This window comes from Camelus bactrianus, chromosome 23, assembly GCF_048773025.1.
Source record: "Camelus bactrianus isolate YW-2024 breed Bactrian camel chromosome 23, ASM4877302v1, whole genome shotgun sequence".
In the NCBI taxonomy this organism is placed as follows: domain Eukaryota; kingdom Metazoa; phylum Chordata; class Mammalia; order Artiodactyla; family Camelidae; genus Camelus; species Camelus bactrianus.
Window position 1 is genome coordinate 19,529,525 of NC_133561.1, and position 23,855 is coordinate 19,553,379.

Consider the following 23,855-nt stretch of genomic DNA (forward strand, 5'->3'; position numbering starts at 1 on the left):
ATGTTTCCTAGTCTCTCACGCCGCAGCGCCTTTGGGCTGGTGGTTTCAGCTGTGGCCGCCATATCCTTTGTTCAGTTAAACGAGTCACGCTTTCTCCACAGGGGCTCTCCCTAGCCCGAGTGCCTGGTCCAGGGGAGGAGGGCGGCTCGTGAAACAACCACGCACCCAGACACTTGGCTCCTTGAGGCTGAACTTCTTCCCGCCCCGGCCCCTCCTCTCGTCCTAACCGCCATTTCTAACCGTTGTCCGCGCGCGCGCGCGTGTATGGGCGCCGGGCACGCGGGGCGGGGGCGGGGGCGGGCGGGGCCGCGTAGAGAGCCTGTGCGCGCCGCCGCGGCTTTGTCCTGTGAGCAGGACGCCCCCACCCTCTCAGCGCACGGCCCGGAAGTCGGCCGGCCTTGGCTTGCGGCCCGCGTTCCCTGCGTGTCCTTTGTCCTCCCGCCCTGGGACGAGCCCTGGGCGCCCCAGGCAGCTCCACCCAGCGCCAGCCGCCATTTAGCCCCGGGCGCCGGCCTCGGGCAAAGTGTGGTCCCGCGCGCACACCTCCTCCTCCCTGGTTTGGTTTTATCAGTGAGTGGCTATGAAATAGCGCCGCTCGGTTCGCCTGAAGGAGACTGGGGACAAAATGGAGGGAGCGCCTCGTCAGTGAGGATGCGTCAGGACGTTTGAGCCCGCCGTGTAGACGAGAGGGTGGGCGGGGTACGGGATTAGGAGGCCTGCAACACGCATCTGGAGTGTTAGGTGGTGTTCCACGTACACCCTCCCTGCCACTGCGACTTAACGTGTAATATGCATGTGGGCGACATCAGTCTCCTGGTGTGTGATAGTGTTTGGCCACTTGCTCAGCGCTCTAAATAAACAGTGCAGTTCTTTTTCTTGTATTTTTTTCTACCCACCGTGAGTCTAAAATGTCCCATTCAAAACCTTATGCCTCCTTTACTTGTGTACCTTTATATTTCCAAGTATACTCCCGGGAGAATGCTCAAGCTTTAGAGAGTTTCATTGTGCAAAGTCATGCTGCCGTGCACGCAGTTAAGTGCTGGGTAAGGTTCGCGATGACTGCTTCCCATCAATGATCATTAGTTGAGCGGTTTTTTTTTAATTGCTTATACTTTCATGATTGTCTAATGCCGTTATACAAACCCAATAAAATAACACAATTTATGACTTATGTGTGACTTTTTTTTTTTAATGAGTAACTGTTAGGGAGATTTAACTGCTCTAATATTAATTAGGAAATAGGATGAATGTCACCCCGCCCGTGATACCCTGCCAGTTCGGGGTTTTCTGCTGAAATTTTTGAGCTAACTATTCTTTGAGCTCTTGGTCTGGAAGGTAGTATCTAAGGCAGTGATATTCCATAATGGAGTGAGGGATTATTTTTAAGTAATTTCTAATTGCGTTGTAAAGGAAGGACAGCTGGAAAAGTACCAGGTAAGACACCATGACTATCCTATTTTATTTTTAATTGTGACTTTGAAATATTGCTAGGGTAAACTTAGGGTCCATTTCTTTTGTCTTTGAAAAGTATTTCCATACATTGCCTCTTTATATTAAAAATGTTTAATTTCACAAAAATGCAGAATACTTGGATTTTTTTTTTACAGTTTATAGACTGAAAAGTAAAAATCTCTTTCAGTCTCACCCTTTTTTCTCCCCTATCTAAGGTAAACACAACTACAGCTTAATACATTTCTTTCTAAACTGTTTTCTTTTGTTGTCTTCTTTTTCTTTATTAAAACAACCCTGGAATATGAGGTAAAATGTAAAAGTCTCTATACCATACCTACCCCCATACCTGTGTATCTGTATACGTCACACAGATACTTAAATGGCTACACGTGTAATTTGCATCCAATAATTCTTAGCATTTAACACTTTTCTTGGAAATTTTTTCATGTATGTATCTATAGATTTACTCATTGTTTTTAAAGGCTGCTCAGCAGTCCTTTCATCATTTTCCTTCCGATGAACCTAGAAAGTTTCATTTTTTTCACTAATCCAAAAAAAATGCTTCAGTGAGCATGTGTGTGCATACATCTTTGTGCACGGGTTCAAGTATTTCTGTAGGATAGATTTCTGGAAGTGGCCTGATTGAAAGGAGTATGAACATTAAAATTTTTCATACAAATTGCTAAGCTGTCTTCCAAAAATACTGGCAATTTATATTCTCTATTAACAGTGTATGAGAGTGCATGTCTCCTCACAGCATTTTTAGCACTGAGTGTTATCATATTTAGAAATTTTTGCTGATCTGATGGGTGGAAAATGGTCTCTTAATTGTTTTAAACTTTCCTGATTACTAGTATAATTCAACATTCTTTCAAATGTTTATTGGTCATTCTTTCCCTAAAAATTAGCTTTGTATAGCTCCTGTGCATTAACAAATTTGGATGTGTACCTGATGTTCTTAGTTTATAGCAGCTCTTTACAGTTATGGCTTTTAACTCTTATATTTGTAATGGGTATTTTCTAGTTTACTTATTTGTCAGTTTTGTTTATGGAGTCTTTCATTTTTCAAACATTGTAACTTTTTTTTAAATGGAGTCCAGTATTTCAGTGTTTTCTTTTATGGCTTTTGATTTGCATCTTGCTAAGGCCTTGCTTAAGGCCTTCTTGACTCCCAGACTTAAAAAATACTCTCATAATTTAAAAAATAATTTTCACATGCTCTCTTTCTCATTAATAATTTTGATTAGCTATCTCTTTTCATTTCTTAAAAGATCAAATTTTGGTATTATTGACCAAGTCTATTTTTTTTTCTATTTCATTTTGTAGTTTACATTTTTTTTCTATTAACCTGCTATCTATTTCGTTGTCTTTTTTCTAACTTTTTGAATTGACCACTTAATTTACTTTTTCTCCATCTTTCTTGGTTTCTGATGAATGTATTTAAGGCTATAAGAGAAAATCACTAGAGTCTTGTTATCATATGTTGTCATAGATTTTGTTGGGCAATGTTCCTATCACCATTATTTTCTAAATTTTCTGTAATTTCAGCTTTTATTTCTTTCCAAGTGAGTAAGTTTGGATATGCTTTTGGTATTAATTTTTGGGTTTTTTAAATTCTGTTTTGTTTCACACTGTGACCCATGTGTTTCTACTTTTTTGGAATATTTTGATTTGTGTGTATGTGTGTGTTACCTAAAAGATCATTTTGTAAATGTTCCATAGGCTTTTGAAAAGAATGTGCATTCTCTGTATTAGCATTAAGTTAAGCTTATTAATTATGTACCATGATGTATATATTATAAATATTTAAAAATATGTAACTATATGATAATAGCATTAAATTAAGCTTATTAATTGCCATTCAGCCATCTTTTTGTATGGTAAGAGTTTTTTCATTGCAAGCAACGAAAGGCTCTGAGTCTAGTTAGATTCTTCAAAAAGGAATTCATTGGGAATATGTGGAAAAACTCACTGAATTGATAAAAAGTCAGAGAGCGAGGTCTTGACAAGGACAACATCCAGGATGGTCTCAGGGCATCTTGACAAGAACTAAAGGAGTGGCTTTCCAGGACGGCAGTGATGGCAAAGCATCATGATAATGGGCCTGTTCAGTCTTATTCCTGTGATCGTGCTTTGATTTTCAAGCTTGCTACCTGTTGTAAGACTCCTGCTTGTCTGGTAGTGGATGCAGGTGCCCTGAATGTGCTGATGGTTTAGCATAGTGGATGGAGTGGGGCGAGAAAACTCTTCTCCATGGGTTCCTTCCCAACTGGTGGCTGTAAATCCCCTGGCACACTGCCCAGGGTGTCTGCTTTCATTTTCTCATCTGAAAGAGTGTCCAGTGTCAGTATTCCCACTCTAGAGAGCTGTAGATATCTGCTGACCGCAGCCTGATGGGGGTGAAATGGGTCTATCATTTTACGAATTTGGTGGGACTGTGCTGGCAAACTCACTTTTCGAGGTTCTCTCTTAGGCTTGTGTGAGGTTTTTTAATCAGGAATATTATGTTTAATAATCTATCTGATCCCAAATCCTCTGTGTCGTCCAGAAATTCCTAAATGTTCTGGTCTGCTGCTGGTACATTCTCCTGTCTTTCCAGCAGAAGTACTGATTTATTTTTACTTTTATATTCCTTTTTTCATTTCAATAGATTTTGGAGGAAGGAATGATAAAAAATTGGGTTCAATCAGCCCTCTGACCAGAAGTTGGAATTTTCCTGCTCTTTTTTCCTGCTTGTGTCGGTGTATGTGTGCACATGAGCTTGTGTTTAAGTCTAGTGGGTCTACAGGATGTTTAAAGAAACCAGCTGTTTTCCACCACACTTTTCTCCATTCTGGAGTTCTGTACCCCACAGGCAACAACTTTTGTCTCATTTGGCCCTTTCTTCTGGTAGTTTACCTTCATATTTCTAAATAAAATGCTCATTCTCCTATTTCTTAATTTTTCAGTTTTAGGCCTTATCTATTGATAATGAAAATTTCTCTCTTTCACCCTTTTCCCCTCCCCTCATCCTTTCAATATGGTTGCATCACATTTTAAAAAGTTCAGCAAACATTCAGTATAGAGTCCAAAGCCCTTTGTACAGTGTACTTGGCCTCCAGGAGCTGGCCTTTCTTTCCACTCTGGGTCTCATCTGCTGCTCTCCCTTCTTGAGCCCACACCCTGGCCCCTCCAGCCTTCATGTTGTTTATCCAGCACACACTGTCATTCTTACTTCAGGGTCCTGCATGGCCCTCCTCTGCCTGGATCATCTCTGTGTTCTCCCCTTCCCACCATTCAGGTCGTTGCTCAAATGTAGCTCCTTAAAGAGACCTTCTCTGATGGCCCTGTCTCAGGAAGCACTCCTCCCTCCAGCACTGTCTATCCCTTTAGCTCACTTTAGTTTTCTTCTTCATCTTGACTGTCACCGGACATTTCATTAGATATTGGCTTATTGTCTGCCCATAAGCTCTTGGAAAGCAAGGACTTAACTACTTTGTTTTCTGCTTTATCTCCAGGGCTTAGAACAGTGCCTGGCACATAGTAGGTAGTCCAGAAACATTTGTGGAATAATGGATGAGTGAATCAGTGAAAAGTAAACCAGGGAATTTTGACTACTTGCTGTGGGCTGGGCAGCTGCATTTAACCTACTAACTGGCAGATAACTCAGGAAAACTCTTGACATATTATATTACCACTTTAGAAACCAATAGGTTCTTCATAAAACATATGGTCATTGATCATTCTTGGACATTATGAAGTTATTAAATAACCCTTTTCCCCAGCATACGATTGAAAAAGTTTACATGAATCTGCAGGGTTTTCAAGAAAGGGAAAATTAACATTTTAGTGCTCCCTGTGTTCTAGGTACTTTGCATACATTATGGTTTTATTTATTATTCCAGTCTTTTTTCCCCCAGCAACTCTATGAAATAGATGTTTTCATTTTGTAAAGAAAATGAGGTTCAGAGAGCTTAAGTATTTGCCTACAGTCACAAAGTTGGCTCCATTAATCCATATAGTCTCATAGTCTACATAAACTTGTATGTTCCATGCCCATAGGAGGGTCATGAACTGTATCACTGAATATTATTGCTGGGAGGATATTTAGACCTCATTTAATACAGCCTCCTCCCTTCACAGGCAAGAGGACTAAGGTTGACTGGGGTACTTGTCCACTCACCTGCTTAACAGGAGAGCAGTCTCAATGCCAGTGGCCCCCTTTCCCATTGCCTCTTCCTGTTCCAAGTATATATAATCTTTCCTACAATTATTTGCAGATTCCATATTTGTGAATTCACCTCTTAGCTAAAATGTATTTGTAACCTCCAAATTAATACAGATGGTGCTTCTACGGTCATTTATGGCCAGATGCAGAGCGGCGGGAATTCTGAGTTGCCCAGTGCACACGTTCCCAGCGGAGGCTGAATAAGGCTGCACTCTGCCTTCCTGTATTGGCTTTTATACTGGAAAAAGCATCCTTTTCCACGATCTCTTTAATGCCCTGATTTTTTTTTTTTAATTTTTGTGCTTTTTATTGATGATCATGCTGTTTAAAATGGCCCCAAGTGCAGTGCTGAAGTGCTGTCTAGTGTCCTAAGCACAAGAAAGCCTTATGGAGAAAAATACATGTGTTAGACAAGCTTCGTTCAGGCATGAGTTACAGTGCGGTTGGCTGTGAGTTCACTGTGAATGAATCAACAATATATATTAAATAAAGTGTCTTTAAACAGAAACAAACATGAAACCGGGTTATGTATTGATTGGTGACAAAAATGTTGTCACCGGAGGCTCACAGCAACCTAACCCTGTTTCCCCTAGGAATTCGCTAACTCGGTGTTCTTGGCAATTTTACAGAACACAGTGACAGTAAATGAAGATCAACTGTATTTGTGTAACACACTGTAGAGCTGCACCTGGTTACAGAGGCCAGGAGGAGGGAGTGATGTTAAAGAAAAGAAAAGAAACTAACCCCAGTCCCTAAAAGAACTAGTATTTAGCTGTAATTTATAAGTATGATATTTTGTTGCTAGTAAAACCTTAGTTAAATCTCTAAAGCCTCAGGGTGATCATTCTTGCTCTCTTTAGATGGGTACACTGTGCGAACGTAAAAACAGTTATTCTCACTGTCAGTTTCTGATTGTGGCTGTCATTGGAGTATTCTTATTTTTAACCTTTTCTAAGTGCAGCCGTACACTCTCATTGTTAAAGTGGGAGATAATTGTAGAAAGGGGGAAACAGCACTCAATTTGGAGACAAATTCTGAGGATGAGTCAAACGCTGATGCCTCCTGATTGTATAACCTTAAGCAAATCTCTGAACTCTTCTGACTCAGTTTTCTAGTCTGTAAAAATAGAGACAACAGCCATTCTTAGCTAATTCACACATCTCTGGTGGGAGAAGGACTTCTCATTTGACCTTCACAACTCTGATAACACCTCAGTTTACAGAGAAGGAAATTGTGGCCCAGAGAGTTCAAGGGACTGGTTCGGGATCACACAGCTAGAGAGCGCCAAGCTGGGACTGTGAACCAAAATACTTGTTCTAAGGATACAAAGCTCCAGCCCCTTGGTGGTCCTCACCACCTGCTGTCTCAAACAGTGCTGGAGGGTGGGGGGCGGTGGCATAAGTGTATATAAACCCCGGAACCAATAAAATATAAGATATTACTTTTTTTCCCACTAGGTTTAACAATTTGAATGTTAATATTTCAAAAGGGAATTTTCCCTTAAGATACATGGTTTTCAAAAAGTCAGTTGGAATCATTAAGTATGCTTCTTTGTATTCATTCAGGGACCAATTTTGTTGTTGTTGTTGCCAAGACTCGTTTCTAATTTTAAATTGAAAGTGAATTGAAAAAGGAAGATGTTAAGTTGATATTTCTTTACAACAATCTTTTGTGGAACTTACCTTTTGCATTTAGAATGGAATATGTATGTTTGTATTTGAGGGTGATCTTTCAAGGCACTCAAGACGTTAAGTTATACATCTGAGAACTGTTTTATTGGCAGCAATATAAACTAATTATATTTGAAAAAAGAAACAGGAGAAGAGGGTAAAAGCTAGGTAAAAATTTTTATTTAAAAAGATTTAAAATATAATAAAAATATAAATATAGATAAGTATAAATAAAATATAAAAATAGATTTAAAATATTAAAATTTTATAAAAATATAATAAAAATACATTTTAAAAATAAGTAAAAATATATTTAAAAATAGAAAAAAAATACAGTTAGGCAACCATTGAACTTCTGTGCAAACTAATAAATCACCCTTGGAAATTCCATCCTTCCCAAGAGAAAAAAAAAAGTTTGTCACTAAGTTGAAACTAACATTTTCTCTCATGGTGGGTTTCACTCATTCACTCAGTCATTTATTTATAGATTTTTCTCATCATCGGCTATATACCTCATACTCCTCTAACACCAAGCGAATACAGCAAAGAGCAAGACAGGCCTGGTCCCTCTCTCAGGAATCTTCCTTTTATTGAGGGGAGGTGGGCAAAAGCAAGTAAGTAGAATAATTTGAAATGATGGTGAGTCTATGAAATACCACCGTTTTAGGCTGGTGTGCTACTCTCTGAGATCATAAATGCTTGTGGTTTTAAGCTGCTCAATTTGGGGGTAATTTGTTCTGCAACAATAGGTACCTACTACAGTCCTAAACTCTCGTTTTCAGTGTCTTTTTTGTGCATCTTTGGCCAACCTCCAACGATTTGATACACCTGGACCTTCTTTTGTGCGCTCAGAACCAAGCTACAGAGGGTTCTGAAAAAAAAAAACCCAGAAAACAGTTTTCATGCTTACCAATGACCCTCCCCTTCCGTCCCCTGCTCAGGAAGTGCCCTCACTTCACTGTCTGGTTGAGAGAAAAATATACAAGCCCTGTGCCTCCTGTCACGCATCTCTGGCCGGCTGCACCTGCGCCCTTCTCTTCTGTATCTGAGGAAGACCCGAGGTCAGTTTCTTCAATTAGAGTCTTCATTCCATCTCCTCCTACCTTCTCAGGCTCCTTCCTTATTCAACAACTTTCCCTGTCCTCTGGCTTAGCTGTATGAGGATATAACCACACTCCAGTCTCTCCACTCTGAAGAAGAAAAAACCCTCTTTCCAACCCACATCCTTCTTTGTCTACTCCCTACCTCCTTCTTGCCTCCACTGCTAGAGTTTTTCCACAAGTTGCATTTCCTACACTCACTGTCTTTACAGCCTAACCTGCAGTTACTACTTAATCCATTCAATCTGGCTTCTGCCGTCACTAAAACTACTTATGCAGTGGTTACTCGCGATCTCCGTAATGATAAATCCAATGGCTACTTTATTATGGAAAAATAATAAAAAACTTTTTGTGACAGGAAATTTCAAACACATGCATCAGTTGAAAGAATAGTGCAGTGAACCTTCATGGGCTCCACATCCAGTCTCCACAACTGACAACTCATGGCGATCTTGTTGGAGGGAAGATACCCGCCCCCTCCCCAACCCTAGGATTATGTTGAAGGAAATACTAGGTATCATATCCTTTATCCCCCAATATTTCAGTATATGTTTCAAAAACATAAGAACTCTTAAAGGCCATTTTCAAGTCTTCATTTGATTGGCCAGTCAACAATATCTAACATTCTGTTTTATTCCTCCCTAAATGTTTTTTTTTTTAATTTTAAAATTATTTATTTATTTATGTGTTTATTTTATTGAGATACAGTTTACAATGTTGTTTCAATTTCCGGTGTACAGCATGTTTCAGTCATACCTATACATACATATATTTGTTTTCATATTCTTTTTCATTATAGGTTACTACAAGATATTGAATGTAGTTCCCAGTGCTATACAGAAGAAATTTGTATTTTTAATCTATTGTATATATAATAGTTAATATTTGTTAAGCTTTGAAATCACCACTCTTTTACACTCTTTTTTTTTTTTTAATTCTTTAAAGGTTTATTTTAAAGTAGCTCCATATTCCCAACCTGAAACACAGAAAATCACAATTGTCAACCAACACTTATTGAGGAGGTATGTTGAACTTTGAATAATTGAATCGCAAATTTTAAAAATAATCTGTCTTTTATGACAGAAATCAGGCAGTTCCTGGCATAATTTGACAGCAACGTTCTGCCTTTTCTCGGTCAGCGTGAAAGTTTTTCACTCTACTTTGGAATTGTCTTTGTTCGCTTTATCTTCTCTACGAGCCCCTCCTTTCCCCGGGGCTCTTCCCTCCCCAGGATGTCAGTTTCCAGGCTGCCCAGCAAGGCCAGCCCTCCCAAGCTGCACTCAACATCCCTGCCAATGGAGGCCCTCGCCTCCATCCTATTTCCTAAACTCCAAGCTCTGTTCTCCAACTCCCTCCCGGACAGCTTTCCCCGACCTCTCAGATTTAGAACTAAGCTTATCATCTTTCCCACCAAACTTCCCCTTTGGTCTTCCTCCCTGTTAAAAGGCACCACACGCACCAAGGTGCTCAATCCAGAAACCCAGGAATAAGCTTTTTATTTCCCCTAATTCCCCCCCCCCCCCCCCCCCCCCGCCAGGAGCTAATCATCCACAAGCCCTGTAGATAATGATTATTGGAGTAAATCTAAGCCCCACTCACTTCTTTCCCTCTTCCTGTCTCCATCAGAGTCACCACCATCGTTCAGCTGGGTGACCACACATTCCTAACTGGTTTTCCTGCTTCCACTCCAGCCCCACCCACCCACCCTACCCTAAACCACTTGCCCCACTGCAGCCACAACATATGAAATCCTGTCTTGTAATCCACCACCGGAAACTTTTCAGGGGCTTCTCATTGTTTTTAGCATAAAGAACCCAAATCCTTAGCACTAGGTCCCACGTTCTCCAATCACCTCCAGTGCCATCTTTCTCCTCACTCTAAGCTATTGCCAGGAGTTTAGAACTATTTTTAAGTGGTTTACTGGAAGAGTAGGTAATTTGAATTGTTAAATTCGGACTCATTCTCTCTCCTCAATAAAATTATGAATCTGTCTTGTAGCTTTTTTGGTTTCTGTATCTGTTATCTGAATAGCCTCAGCTCAGACATTTTTAAAGTCCTATGAAGAGTTCTATTGAAACTCTAAATTTGTTTAAATTCTAAATTTCCCCCCTTCCCAAGCTTGGGCCTACTTCAGACTGGGAAACTAGCCACAGTTTCTGACCCCTCTGGGTTGAGGAGAGAATGGAAGGGGGAGAGAGCAGCCCTGCCTCGTGGCTGACGCAGTGGTAATTTGGCCGTGGCTGTCTGTGGAGTTGGTTTGACCAAGTGGGGGCCCTTCTGACCTCTAGGTGGTGTTCTCAGATGACCTTCTGACCTCCCCTCCAGCTGGTCCCACCTCTTGGCTTGCTCTTAGATGAAGTCCTTAGATAACTCTGGGCAGTAACTCATTATGGGGTCCACATATGGTCCCTGGAAACATGTCCCTTTGCCCTGGCATCTGGGAAGTACTGTTTATTCCTAAGTGATTCTCCTCACTCTGTCCACAGAAGGGGCAGTCACCATGGCCTTTCGCCTTTCAAATGCCCGCCTTCCTGTCTCTCCAACTCCATGTTCTCTCGAGGGCCTTTTGGAGCCCCTCCACAAGCTTGAGTGGGAAGGAGAGACCCCTACCCTTCCCCCATGGTGGAGTGGGAGGGGACACACAGCACAGCACCAAAGAAAGCCTCTTGGCCTCTTCCCAAGGTTAGAAGACAGTGGTCATCTAATCCTGGTGGAGCTAGCTTGGATTTTGCCCTTCACAAGCCTGGTGTAGATGGTCTAGTCTAGTCAGTATCTCAGTTGATAATCTTGGAACTTGACACTTGCTGTGTTTGCTATTTGACCTTTGGGGCCCTTGTTAAAGCTCTGATAATGAGAAGGGTTACATTTAACACCTGGATGCAATACTTGACATTTTATTTACAAACTCTTTAAAACTTCCCTGTCCAAGTTACTGCATCAACTTATAAATAATAAAGATATAGTCTGTTGAAGTTAAATGCAATTGTTATCAAGTTAGAATTATAATTAAAAATTAATTTAGTCTGGCCTTGATTGCCATTAGTCCAAATTAATGAGATTTAATATAATTTACACCATTGGCATAAATTTAAATTCTAGATAAGGTTAAAATTTTTTTCATTTTGGGATATTTCAGATATACCCCAAATAGAAAGAATAACATAATAACTATCAAGTATCCTTCATCTAGCTTCAGCAGTCAACCTCTGATGCATCTTATTCCATTTATATCACTCCATCATTTTTTTGCTAGAATATATATATATGTATATATATTTCTTATTGCAAGTTTTTTTTTAATTGAAGTATAATCGGTTTACAATTTTGTGTCAACTTCTGGTGTACAGAATAATAGTTCAGTCATACTATATATATTTTTTTTTAATTGCGTTATAGTCAGTTTACAATGTTGTGTCAACATACTATATTTTTTTAATGAGTCACAGACTTTATTTTTTTAAAGAGCATTTTATTTTATTTTTTCCCCTTAACAGAGGCACTGGGGATTGAACCCAGGACCTTGTGCATACGAAGCACACACTCTACCACTGATCTATACCTTCCACCCCACTTTGCTAGAATATCTTAAAGCAAATCACGGACATTGTATTATTTTACCATAAATACTGAAGTAGCTATCTCTGAGAGATAAGAGCATTTTGAAAAAATATAATATATATATAACTTCATTGGTATTATTATGCTTAATAAAATTGCCAGTAACATCAACTAGAACCCAGTGCATATTCACATTTCCCTGAATGCCTCAAAAATGTCATTCTACATTTGGTTTCTTCACATTAGGACCCAAACAAGGTATACAAACTGCGTTTGGCGGCTGTCTCTTTTGAGTCCATTTTAATCACCTGTCTTTTTTTTTTTTTTTTTTAGTGAATTTTTTTTATTTTGTGGAAGAAACCAAGTTATTTGCCTGTGGAATTTCCCCTCTGTTAGATTTGGCTGACCGATCACTGCTGGTTCATTTACTGTTCCTGTACCTCCTGTTTCCTGTCAACTGGTCAGTTACGCCAGAGGCTTGATTAGATTCAGGTTTGCCGGCAAGAGCACTTCTTAGTCGTGCCACATACTTCACTTCTCACTTTGAAGACTGGCCACGGGAGACTGCAGTGGAGTCAGTCTGATCCCTGCATTCTGAAGCTCCTCATCAACCTTGCAGCTGGTGGTTTTAGCAGCTGTTGATAACTGTGGTCCAAATACATCATTTAATTAGTGGATACCAATTCTTCCAGACTGATTAACTGGACTTCCATAAAGAAGAACATTCCTTTATCAACTCTTTAGTTACCTTGAAACACAGGCTGAGTGTGAAGGTGGGATAAATGCTTCCCTCCTTTCCTTCATTTACCAATTTTCATAAAAATGTGTTGGTGCCATAGCAACCTCCAAAGACAAGCAGTGAAAGGTTGTGTGTGTGTGTGTGTGTGTTTGATTAGTGTCATTATGAACACTTGGATTTTTAGAATTTTGTTGTTTTTCAATCCATGGTAGCCATTATTCTTTTGACAATCAAATTTTTCCATTCTTGGCTCACAAATTGGTTCCTGTACCTAACAGTCTTGGGGTGCCATTGCTTCTGGGCTCTTGCAGTGGGCAGAGGTGGAGAGAAAAATTTTGTTAAATTATGAATTCATATTGATATTCAAATAAGGACATTTATAATCTGGGCACTAGGGATGCTCATTGCCATTAAGTGTGATTGCTTCTTGGCCTTTTTAGTAAACAGTTACTATATAAGAAATAATAGTGCATATTAATGAGTTACAGAAATTTTACTCACCTTCTCTGGATTTTCTACTCTTGTCTCTTTTTTTCTTTATACTGAAAATCTTGGTTCCCAAGATACTAATATAATGATTTGCCCTATCTATTTATCTAGCTAGCTAGCTCGCTACTTTTTGCCCTTGGAGTACACCCCACCAGGGTATGCAGTCAGTATTGTGTTTTAGTCTTTCTCTGTGTAGATATGCCACCAACTTGATATGCACTTAGATTCATTTGTTTCACTTGGTCATTTTGAAATTTAAAAAATTTCCCTGCCTTTCAAAATTTCATAATAAACATATTTCCAGGAGATATGTTTGAATAAATACCTTGAGTAGAAGCTTCCAGGAGAGAAGGGGCCCCTCCCTTTGCACCTGTGCTCCCCTCCCACCCCTGAAATGCTGCAAACTCCCCTTCGTGCTTGCTAGGTGCCCTGCCTTTGCCTTCTTGTGTGACCATCTCTGCCTCTGAATGAGAGAGATATTTTTATTACTATTTTGCTGATGAAGAAATTGATTCTCAAAGAGGTCAAGTAACTGCCCAAGTCACACAATTAGTAAGTGGAAAGTCCAGAATTTATCACAAGTGTGCCTTGTCTAAAACCCTATCTTCTTTTCCATTCTGCCTTGTTACCTGTCAGTAACTCTAAACATGTGTAAATTTAAGTCTAGAAATTTGTTCCTTCCATTTCAGTGGAGGTTTAGCATGTTTATTTTCTACTGCTTAAGACTGCGTCCAGCGTGTTCCCTGTAGCTGTCTGGGTAATAGCCCAAAATGGAAACAACCCAAGTTCTCATCAGCAGTAGAATGAGAACAAAAGAATTATTACTAATGTGACCCTTTGAGTGACTTTCAGAAGTAGATGGGTTAGTGGAAAAAGCCAGATGTTAAAGTATATATGCTGTAGGTTACCATTTATATAAAATTCAAAAACAAGATAAATCTACAGTCTGCAAGCTGCAGGGAGGGGGTCAGTGAATGGGAAGGAGTGGCAGTGCTGAAGTGGTCTGCTCTCTTTCTTGATTTGGGTGTTGGTTACAGGAGAATATTTGCTTTACAAAAAAAAATCAATATTAGGTCAATATTATTATCCTCATCATCTTTATTTAATGGAAAAAGAAACGGAGGCTTAGAGAAGTTAAATAATTTGCCCAAGGTCACATAAAAGTGGCTGGACTGGGATTCTAACTCTGTACTCTCTAAGGCCACAGTCCATGTGCTTAACCACTGCACAAGCGTCAGAAGATGAGCAGTGGTGGAGGAGACATTCTGGATGCAGGAGGTGGCCATTTAGGGTGTGAGGCTGGCAGGGGTGGGAGGAAACTGAGAGGTGGGGGACACAGTGCAGTACTTAAACCAAGCCCAGGACAAACCATGTTCCTGAGGCTCCTGGGAATGTCCTAAAATGAGGGAGTCTGGATTTTGGCTCTGGGGGTGATGCGTGGGGTCCCTGCAGAGCACTAGGGGTTAGGGAAAAGCCACAGTGTCCACCAGACAGGAATCTTTTATCTGTGACACTCCCAACGTGATCCTGCCAATTTATCCCCTCTACTTTCTTCTTCACTATCACTCAGCATCCTGCCTCTTCACCATCAGGATATTGTCATCACAGCAGGAAGGATGTATGACCCAAGAAGTCACTAACGCAGGAAATCTCAAAAAGGAACCAGAATGAGCAATTCTAATCCATTCTAACAAATGTATATATACAAAAATTTACCCATGGACACTGTATCACACCTTTAGGATGGCTGGAGAGGTATGGCAAATGACACAGTAACAATTAGAGATGAAGCTTAAGATTTATTGCTGTACTATCTCTTGCAGCCTTGTAGAAAAATTCTAAAACTCAAAGCATCCTTTTTCTCAGCCTATGAACCATTCATAAGCTTTTTATTTCCTTGGCAATACAAAGCATCTGTGGCTTATGATTTAGTAACAAAAAAGAGCTTGTATCACTCTTTCCCTCCTTTTGAGAAAAGATAAGCAGCTATTACAGGAGAGCCACTTTTTCTCACCTAAGATACAGGGCCATCAAGCTTAGCCTGAGTTCATATCAATAAAAGCCTATGAACAGCAGCCCTTTCTACATTGCACGTGAAGAAAGACGGTTCTTAGAGTAGCAGTCACAACTGGCCTCACCCTTGTGCTAAGCCCTGGCCCCTCAGAGACCGTCTTTCATTCCTCATTGGCCCTCAAAGCCTGGCCGGTGCGCTGTGTTATTCTCAGCCCCCCAGGAGCTGGGTGGCATATTTAGGGGAGACTCTGAATAGCCCTCACGTGCTTCTGTCCCTGCTACCAGTGGGCTGTCATCTCTTATCAGAAGACCACTCTGAGAATTTCTCACCTTTCATTCTCCACATGTTAGGTCCTAATGTTTTGTTAAGATAGTTTATGAGGTTTTATTATGATAACATTAAGTAAATTAAGACATTTTAAAGGATGAAAAAGACGCAGTATTTTCATGATATATACACTGTATTTACATGTTGAATCTAACTTTCCAAACAAAAATTGCCGGCGCTAACACTCATTTATGTAGATTGTGATCAAAGGACAACGAATAATTGCTCGTTTTATCCTAACACATGGCATTGCATAAACATTTCAAAACCTCCTTTTCTTAGTGCAGAGATGCTATGGGCAACAAAGAACACACCCTAGTGGCCAACTCCTGTAATTATCATTACGTTATCTATAAAGTTAAGTGTAAAAACAAAGTTACAGAAACCCACTGTGTATTTGTGCTGATGTGAGAAGATTCCACAGTTTTCTGCCTTGCAATTTCTTTATATTATTCACAAAAAACTTCCCTGGAAAATCAAACACAGATACAGAAAATCACATAAAAATGAACATATAGCTTAATGAATCACTACAAGGCATATATTATTATTTAATTTAATACTTACTTTAACATTTTATTAACATTTGATTTAATATTGACATAATATCTTAACATTTAGAGTATTAATATTTAATTATAAGGCATATATTAGCAAATCCTTGTAACACCCTTGTACCTGCCACCCAGGTCAAAAAATAAAATTTTCCCTTCATGTGCCATCATATGACCCCATCATATGATTCTCTCTCAAGTAACCAGTAAAATAATCTCTTACTTGTGTTTCTTCGTACAGTTGACCCTTAAAACAACACTGGGGTTGGAGCACCGGCCCTTGTTGGATCAAAAATCTGCGTAAAAATTTTGATTCCCCTCAGACTTAACTACTAGTAGCCTACTGTTGACTGGAAGCCTTATCAGTAACGTAACAGTCTATTAACACATACTTTGTATGGTATACATGTTATATACTGTATTCTTACAATAAAGTAAGCTAGAGAAAAGAAAGTGTTATTAAGGAAATCATAAGGAAGAGAAAATACATTTGTAGTACATATATGTCTTTATTGAAAAAAATCCACATATAAGTGGACCTGTGCAGTTCAAAAGTGTGTTTTACCCAAGTAAATACCCTGGGACTCTACAGTTCTTCATTTGAAATTTTTGATATAATTCTTAGTCTGAAAATCTTCAAGTTTCCCCTTGGTCTCTTTCTCAGCCTTACAATTTATCTGTGGAAAAACCTAAGTCCCTTGACTTGTGAAATTTCCTACAGTCTGGATGTTGCTGACAACATACTCGTGGTGTAGTTCAATATGTTCTGGATTTCCTCCCTTTCGGCAGCTGGATCAAGTTGAGGCCCAGTGAGACTTAGATGAGGTTCATCCCTTTGGCAAGACCATAGGTGGACATGTGATCTTGAATCAGGAGGCACAAGTGTCTCGTTGACTCCCTTTTGTTACGTTAGCAAAGGATAAGTGAAGCACTGATGCTTAAAGCCTAAATCCAATAATTCACTGAGAGTGGCCAACATGGTAATAGTCTGTCGCTTCTTTTTCATTTATTAGTTGTAATACTTTCATAAAGAGATGTCTCCCTTCGTTTACCATTTGGTTACCCAGCGGTACAATCCATGTAGGAAAGCAGGAAAAAAATGCTTGATTCTTTCCCATTATGTACCAGTTTTTCAAGATAAAAGATTGGTCTCCTAATATTCTCCAAATGTGATGAATTAAGTTTAAAAAATATGTGTATAAAATTATGAATTTATGGATTTAAGCTATTTCAATCTCTTGGTATATTGAAGCATAAATTGCCCCATCTTTGGTGAGTGAATGCCTCTTCTAATTGGCTCCTGCATCCTTTTTATGAGACCACGGGTCTTCCATAGCTTCGTTGTGATCTGATATGACAAGATGATACTTCAAGGGTCAATTCCTGTACATTGTACATTTCCTGCCCCAAACCAGAATCAGCCATTTCTTCAGGAAGCCTTGGCTTCTTTTAGTGGGAAATGGTGTTTCAAAATAATAATTGGTACTAAAGATGTTCATGCTCATTGCTACTGTGCTGGTCATTGCTTTGTTTCTGGGCCGATTCAGTGGAGATGAGATAATATAATATAATATAATATAATATAATATAATATTATTAATGTAATATAAATATCCCATGAGTTTATGCTGATACTTCAAATTCAGGACTACAAAGTTTTTACTTAACCTCTTTTTTTTTTTTTAATTCAGAAAAGATTTATTGAATTCACATGAAAGAATAAATGTAAAAACAAAGCAGTTTCTTTACTTAACCTCTTCTATCTGCCATCTGTATACCCATTCTTCCAAGTGGAGACTATGATTCTCAAAATCCAAATGGATAATAGAATTAGAATGTTCAAACTTACTCACTTGCTTTATCCTATATTACTGATACAATGATCTCAAAGCAGCAATATTAATACTACCACTGCCAATATGATTACTGAAAACAGTTTTTAAAAAAAGCATTTTTTGGGGGTACAATCCCTCACCCTATTCTTGCACCGTTGAAAAAACCAGCTGTATTATATTTACACTGTCAGAGCATATGGCCAATACAGATTATACTCCCTCTTTTTTAACTATCATTTGGACCTAATTCCACAAGTAACTATGCATTTGGTGATCACCACTAGTCTATCTCAATGTTTCTCCAGCAAAGGCTCAGGTTCACTTTCCCTGTAAAAAGAGGAGGAATATGACCAACTGCGTCTGTGTCGATATGGATTACAAATAGTAGATAACATTTCATAATGCCTACTTAATAAAATGCAACCTGCAAACTCTGTGCACTTGCTTGCACATATAGGTTGGAGAATTTCTCGTTTATGACCCACTAACCAAACTTTGTAATTGGTGGCGGTGGTGATGAGGACCGTAGGAGGGAAAGAGGAGGCTGGACTTTCTCCCTCCTGTTCCTTAGACTGGGTTGCTTGACTGCGGCACTGTTGACATTCTGGGGCCAGAGAATTCTTTGTTGTGGGGGCTGTCCTGCGCCTTGTAGGATGTTTAGCTGCATCCCTGGCCTCTACCCACTAGATGCCAGTAACACCATCCCCGCCTCCCCCACATTGTGACAACCAGAATTGTTGCCAAACACTGCCAAATGTCCCTTGGAGGGTAAAATCACCCCTTGGTGAGGACCACTACCCTAGAAATTGCTGTTTCCACCCTCATTATTGAGCACACTGTAATTTTAAGCAGTTAACCCCTGAGTGAAAGGGACTCGTTGTAAGGTACGAAGTCCAGACTAATGCTGTCTCATCTTTAAGCAATATTAAAATTCTTTGAAAGGAAAATTTGTGGCTGAGAGCTAAATTTTGTATAGCATAACATTCATACAATTCATAAAACACATTTCACTTAACACTGTTTAGTGGACTCAGTAGAAATTATTCACTTTTCTTATTTTATGGTTGAAAAAGTGAGCCCCCCAATGGCGGAGCATCTTGTTTGAGATCAGAATAGAAGCAGCTGAATAAATGACATATTCTTGATCAAGCTCTCATCTTCATTGATTGTGTCTTGAATCATTTCTATCTTTGATACACAAGGAGAAATACACACAGACCCACACGTTTCTACATACACTTCTTCTTTTTGTTGCTGACTCTATGGAATGTTTCTTAAATTTTCCATTTTTTCTTCAGAAAGAAACCAGGAATCTACCATTAGAGGCTTATGATGTTATTGCATATATTTCCACCAGGTGTCGCCATAGTACATTTACACGTGTTTCTTCCCTTGGTGAATTTCCAAATTTACTAAATTCTCCAAGTATTGGTATTTCAGCTAATTTTAAATAAGTGTATCATGCAACTTGAAACAGCCCAGAGAGCATAATGAGAATCAAAACGCTGAAGAAGGAGATGTTGTATGAGAAGACCAGTGAAAGAGGAACCACGGTGAGAGGGGTTTTTTCCTACGTTGCAGTTGACTTTCAGGTCATGCTTGACCTTCACTGCTGTAATTCTTTTTAGAAAGAAGGTTGCTATGGACTGAACGTTTGTGTCTCCTCCAAGTTCACTTGACGCCCTAATCCTCAATGATGGTATTTGGAGATGGGCCCTTAAGGAGGTAGTTAGGTTTAGATGTGGTCATGAGAGTGGAGGTCTTGTAATGAGACTGATGTCTTTACAAAAAGACGAAGAGACTGGAAATATTCTCCTCTCTCTCTCCCTCTCTCTGCCTTGTGAGGATACAGCAAGGAGGCAGTCATTTGTAAGAGAGCACTGGCAAGATCTCTAATTGGCTGGCACCTTGACCTTGAACTTCCCAGCCCCTGAGAAGTACATTTCTGTCGCTTAAGCCACCTAGTCTATGGTATCTTGTTATACCAGCCTGAGCAGACTAGGACAAGTATCCATAATATTTTCCCCATTGTGATTTTCAAATAATGTAGACATATTTTTTTTTCAAAAGGCCCTTTACATATTACTTTTGGATTACCCAATATTTGAGTTTAATTCAGAACAAAGATTGCTGAGATGGAAGGTGGGGGAAGTGTGTGCTATGGATGCTAAAGAAATGTAAGGCAGTTTCTGGTTTCAAGAACTCACAGTCTGGCTGGGGAGATCAAAATGCCCTTGCGAAAACAAAGTATACAAGGCAACTTAGGATCCAGGACCAAAAGGACCTTTCAGATCCTAAGAGCTGTGTCCCAGTCTGGGTGCTGTGGAAGGTACAATGTTTATTTAGAAGTGCCTTTGGGATCAGCATGTAAGAAGGGCTGGGTCAGAAGCTGGATGGGGCAGAGGGAGAAGTCAAGCTGGGGGCATGGACACAGTGACAGCCTTGGGTCACCCCAGGGGAGCTCTGAACTAGAAAGGCCCTTCAGAGATGTCTTGAATTGGACCAAGAGTGCCAGACCTTTATATTCCCGTGTATGCCAGCAGTGTACACCAGAAAAAGGCTGAATATTTCAAAGTGACTATGTTAACACTAAATTGGAATGACATGCCTTGAGTAATCCTGACATTTTTGTACTGGTAAGACAGATGAGTGATCACAGGAACACCGATTGGTCACAGTTCATGGTGCCACAAACATAAGTGACGTGAGAGTAGGCTATCTGACCTTCCAAAGGTCAAGACCAAACCCAAGCCAATTAGCAGATTTGGGCCAGAAAATGAAACCAACGCTCAACCTCTGTACATCTCTTGACCTAGAAATCCCACCTCAAGGAGTCTGTTCTAACTGAGTGGACATGTCAGCCGTCTTGCATCCATCCCTGAGGGGACAGCTCCCTTTTCCCTTGGGGAGTTTTCGCCTTGACTGGGAGGCTCCCTGTGGCAGAGTCTCACAGCCCAGAGGCCGTGGGACAATGCGTGGCCCTTGAAGGGGGATGGGGTGAGGACGTCACTGGGCCCCCAGTAGGCTATCAGAAGTTGTCATGGGAGGGAGGGAGCTGTGTGGGTAAGATGTAGGGAAAGTTTCTGAGGGCAGTGGGCTCAAGTGGGAGGGAGAAAGAAGGGGCCTTCCAGGCTCTCTGTCCTCTCCATTTCTCTGGACTTGGCCTCATTTTATCCTAGTCTATATAATCTTCCTTTATGAGTCAGAGATATGCCTGAGGTAGCTCTAGCTTTCAGTCATACTAAATCATAGACCCCAAAGGAAGGAAAAGACTTGATCTCCACCCCAGTATGTAAAAATCCCCAGAAAGAATTCTGACTGCTCTGGCCTGGGGTTCAAGTGGGCATCCATTTTGGGCCAACCATGTCTAGGGTTGGCACTGTAATTGGCAGCTTTCACCAGAACCACGTGGTCAAAAGGAGGAGGAAAAGGGGACTCTCCTACATTGTTGGTGGGAATGTAGTTTGGTGCAGCCATCATGGAAAACATTATGGAATTTCCTTAAAAGCTAAAAATGGAGTTACCGTATGATCCAACAATCCCACTCCTGGGCATATATCCAGAGGAAACTCTAATTTGAAAAACTACATGTAGCTCAATGTTCATAGCAGTACTATTTACAATAGCCAAGACACGGAAGCAACCTGAATGTCCATCATTGGATGGTGAATGGATAAAGAAGATGAAGTGTATATACACAATGCAAGATTACTCAGCCATAAAAAAGAATGAAATAATGCCATCTGCAGCAACATGGATGGAACTGGAGATGATCATATTAAGTGAAGTAAGTCAAAGACAAATATATGGTATCACTTATATGCCGAATCTAAAAAATGATACAAATGAACTTATTTACAAAACAGAAATAGTCTCGTAGGCATAGGAAAAAACCTTATGTTACTAAAGGGGAAAGTGGGGGTCAGGGGGAGGGATAAATTAGGAGCTTGGGATTAACAGATACATACTACTGTATATAAAATAAACAACAAAGACCTACAGTAGAGCACAGGAAACTATATTCAATATCTTGTAATAACCTATAATGGAAAAGAATCTGAAGAAAATATGTGTATAACTGAATCACTTGCTGTACACCTTAAATGTACACATTGTAAATTAACTATACTTCAATTAAAAATTGTTAATAACGAAAAAAGAAGCTATTACAATAATTCAGGCAAGGGATGATGGTGGTTTGAACCATCATCATAGGGTCGCAGCAGTGGGGGTGAAGAAAAGTGGTTGGATTTTGGACGTGCTTTGAAGGTATAGTTAATGAGATTTGCTAACAAACTGATGTGTGAGGGGGAGAAAAAGAAAACAGTCAAGGATCATAGCAATGACTTTGGTCTAAGCAACTAGAAGAATAAAGTTGCCTTGGACTGAAACGGGGAAGCCTGCCAGAGGGCTGGTGAGTGAATTGGGAGCTCAGTTTGGGGCCTATTAAGATGCTTGTTAACATCCAACTGAGTCTGAAGTAGCAGTTGGATGAGTGGGTATGAAGCTCGGGGGAGAGGTTCAGGCTGAAGATAAAAACTTGAGAATCGTCATCATATACACAGGACTTAAAGCCATCAGACGAGGGGAGATTCCCTCAGAACTGACTAGAGACACGAGACGGGAGATGCAGACATTTAAAGACCATGGATGTGGAAAAGAACCAACAAAAGGACTTAAGACAGGTGGCTAAAAAGTAGGAGGCACGCCAGGACAGTGTGGCATCCTGGATGTCAAGAGAAGAAAGAGGTTCAAGAAGGAGAGGACATCAGTTTGCCGATGGGGCTGATAGGTGACTGAACTCACCGGGGACCCTGAGGATGGCTCAGCGGAGTGGTGGTGGGTGAAAGCCTGGTTGTGGGGGATTCAAGAGGGAAAAGAGGAAAGACACTGGGGGTGGCAGAAGGACAGCATGTTCAGTTCTTTCAAGGAGCTTCGCTGTAAAGGAAGGAAGGGAAATGCGCTAGCACCTGGAGGGGGAAGTGATGGGAGAAATATAGTATGTTTGCATGTTGATGAGTTGGGTTCATTTGAGAGAGAGAACATGTGATGGTGCAGCAGAGAGAAGACATGAGCTGGCGTGACTTCGCCTGAGCAGGTGAGGGGTGTGGAACCCCATTATGTGATGGGGGTTGGGTGGAGTAGGGCAGAGCCCCTCAGCAGTACAGTTAAAGGGGGAGGGCACAGACGCAGATGCGGGGGGACGTGTGTAGGGGTTCTTTTCTGATTGCGTTGATTTTCTTGGTGAAGTAGGAAGCAAAGCTGCTGAGAGGGAGGCTGGGGAGGAGGTGTGGAAGGTGTGGAGAGAGCGGAGGAGGCACGAAACCACCCTCTGGGAGTGGGAGACAGACTTGACCGGTAAGTACAATAGGTTTGTAAGGCATCACTCAGGTCCCACTCGACTTTATCACGAATTTAAAGGCTGACCAGAGAGTGTGATTGTGTGTTTTGCAGGCCCTGAGCAGGTCGAGAGTTAGATTAACCACATTATGGTTTCATTGGAAGGCCTCAAATTAAGAGAGGGGCAAAGGAGAAGGCGTAAGCAATGAGTGATGTGGTTAGTTACAGAAGCAGGTGGATAAGGAGAGAGGAGAGGACATGAGGAAGTGGGGTGGGGCTCTAGACTGTAGGCTGGCAGGTCTCAGTGGGGCCCTGGTGTTGTTCAATTGGGATGTTGACTGAATTAGCGGGGTGGATAGGCTGGGTGGTCTGAGAGTGAGCTACAAACAGGATGCAGTTTTTGGTAATGACAAGGTTAAGGGCACGACTCTGGATGTGGTGAGAGAGGAGCGGGGAGGTCCAGGGCCTGGGAGCCCAGGCCACGCTGACCAGCGCTCCAGCAGGCCAGCTGACCCCTTTGTCCTCCCCAGAGTCTCTAGTACAGGTGCCAGCAGCTTTGCTTGGGGAAGG

The 23,855-nt window shown here is 40.7% G+C and overlaps 1 long non-coding RNA gene and 1 other non-coding gene across 3 annotated transcripts; one reads left to right on the plus strand and one right to left on the minus strand.

Annotated features, from left to right (window-relative positions):
- The first annotated feature begins 157 nt into the window (after positions 1-157).
- LOC123613986 (uncharacterized) lies at positions 158-16,282 on the plus strand. 2 transcript variants are annotated; one of them, XR_006721419.2, is made up of 5 exons: positions 158-1,043; positions 8,271-8,390; positions 8,788-8,943; positions 9,375-9,451; positions 12,321-16,282. It is a non-coding gene; the product is annotated as an uncharacterized LOC123613986 (long non-coding RNA). The 2 variants fall into 2 exon arrangements; XR_006721417.2 differs by lacking the exon at positions 158-1,043 and adding an exon at positions 1,084-1,434.
- TRNAT-CGU (transfer RNA threonine (anticodon CGU)) lies at positions 11,921-11,993 on the minus strand. Its single transcript has one exon. It is a non-coding gene; the product is annotated as a tRNA-Thr (tRNA).
- Positions 16,283-23,855: the final 7,573 nt, after the last annotated feature.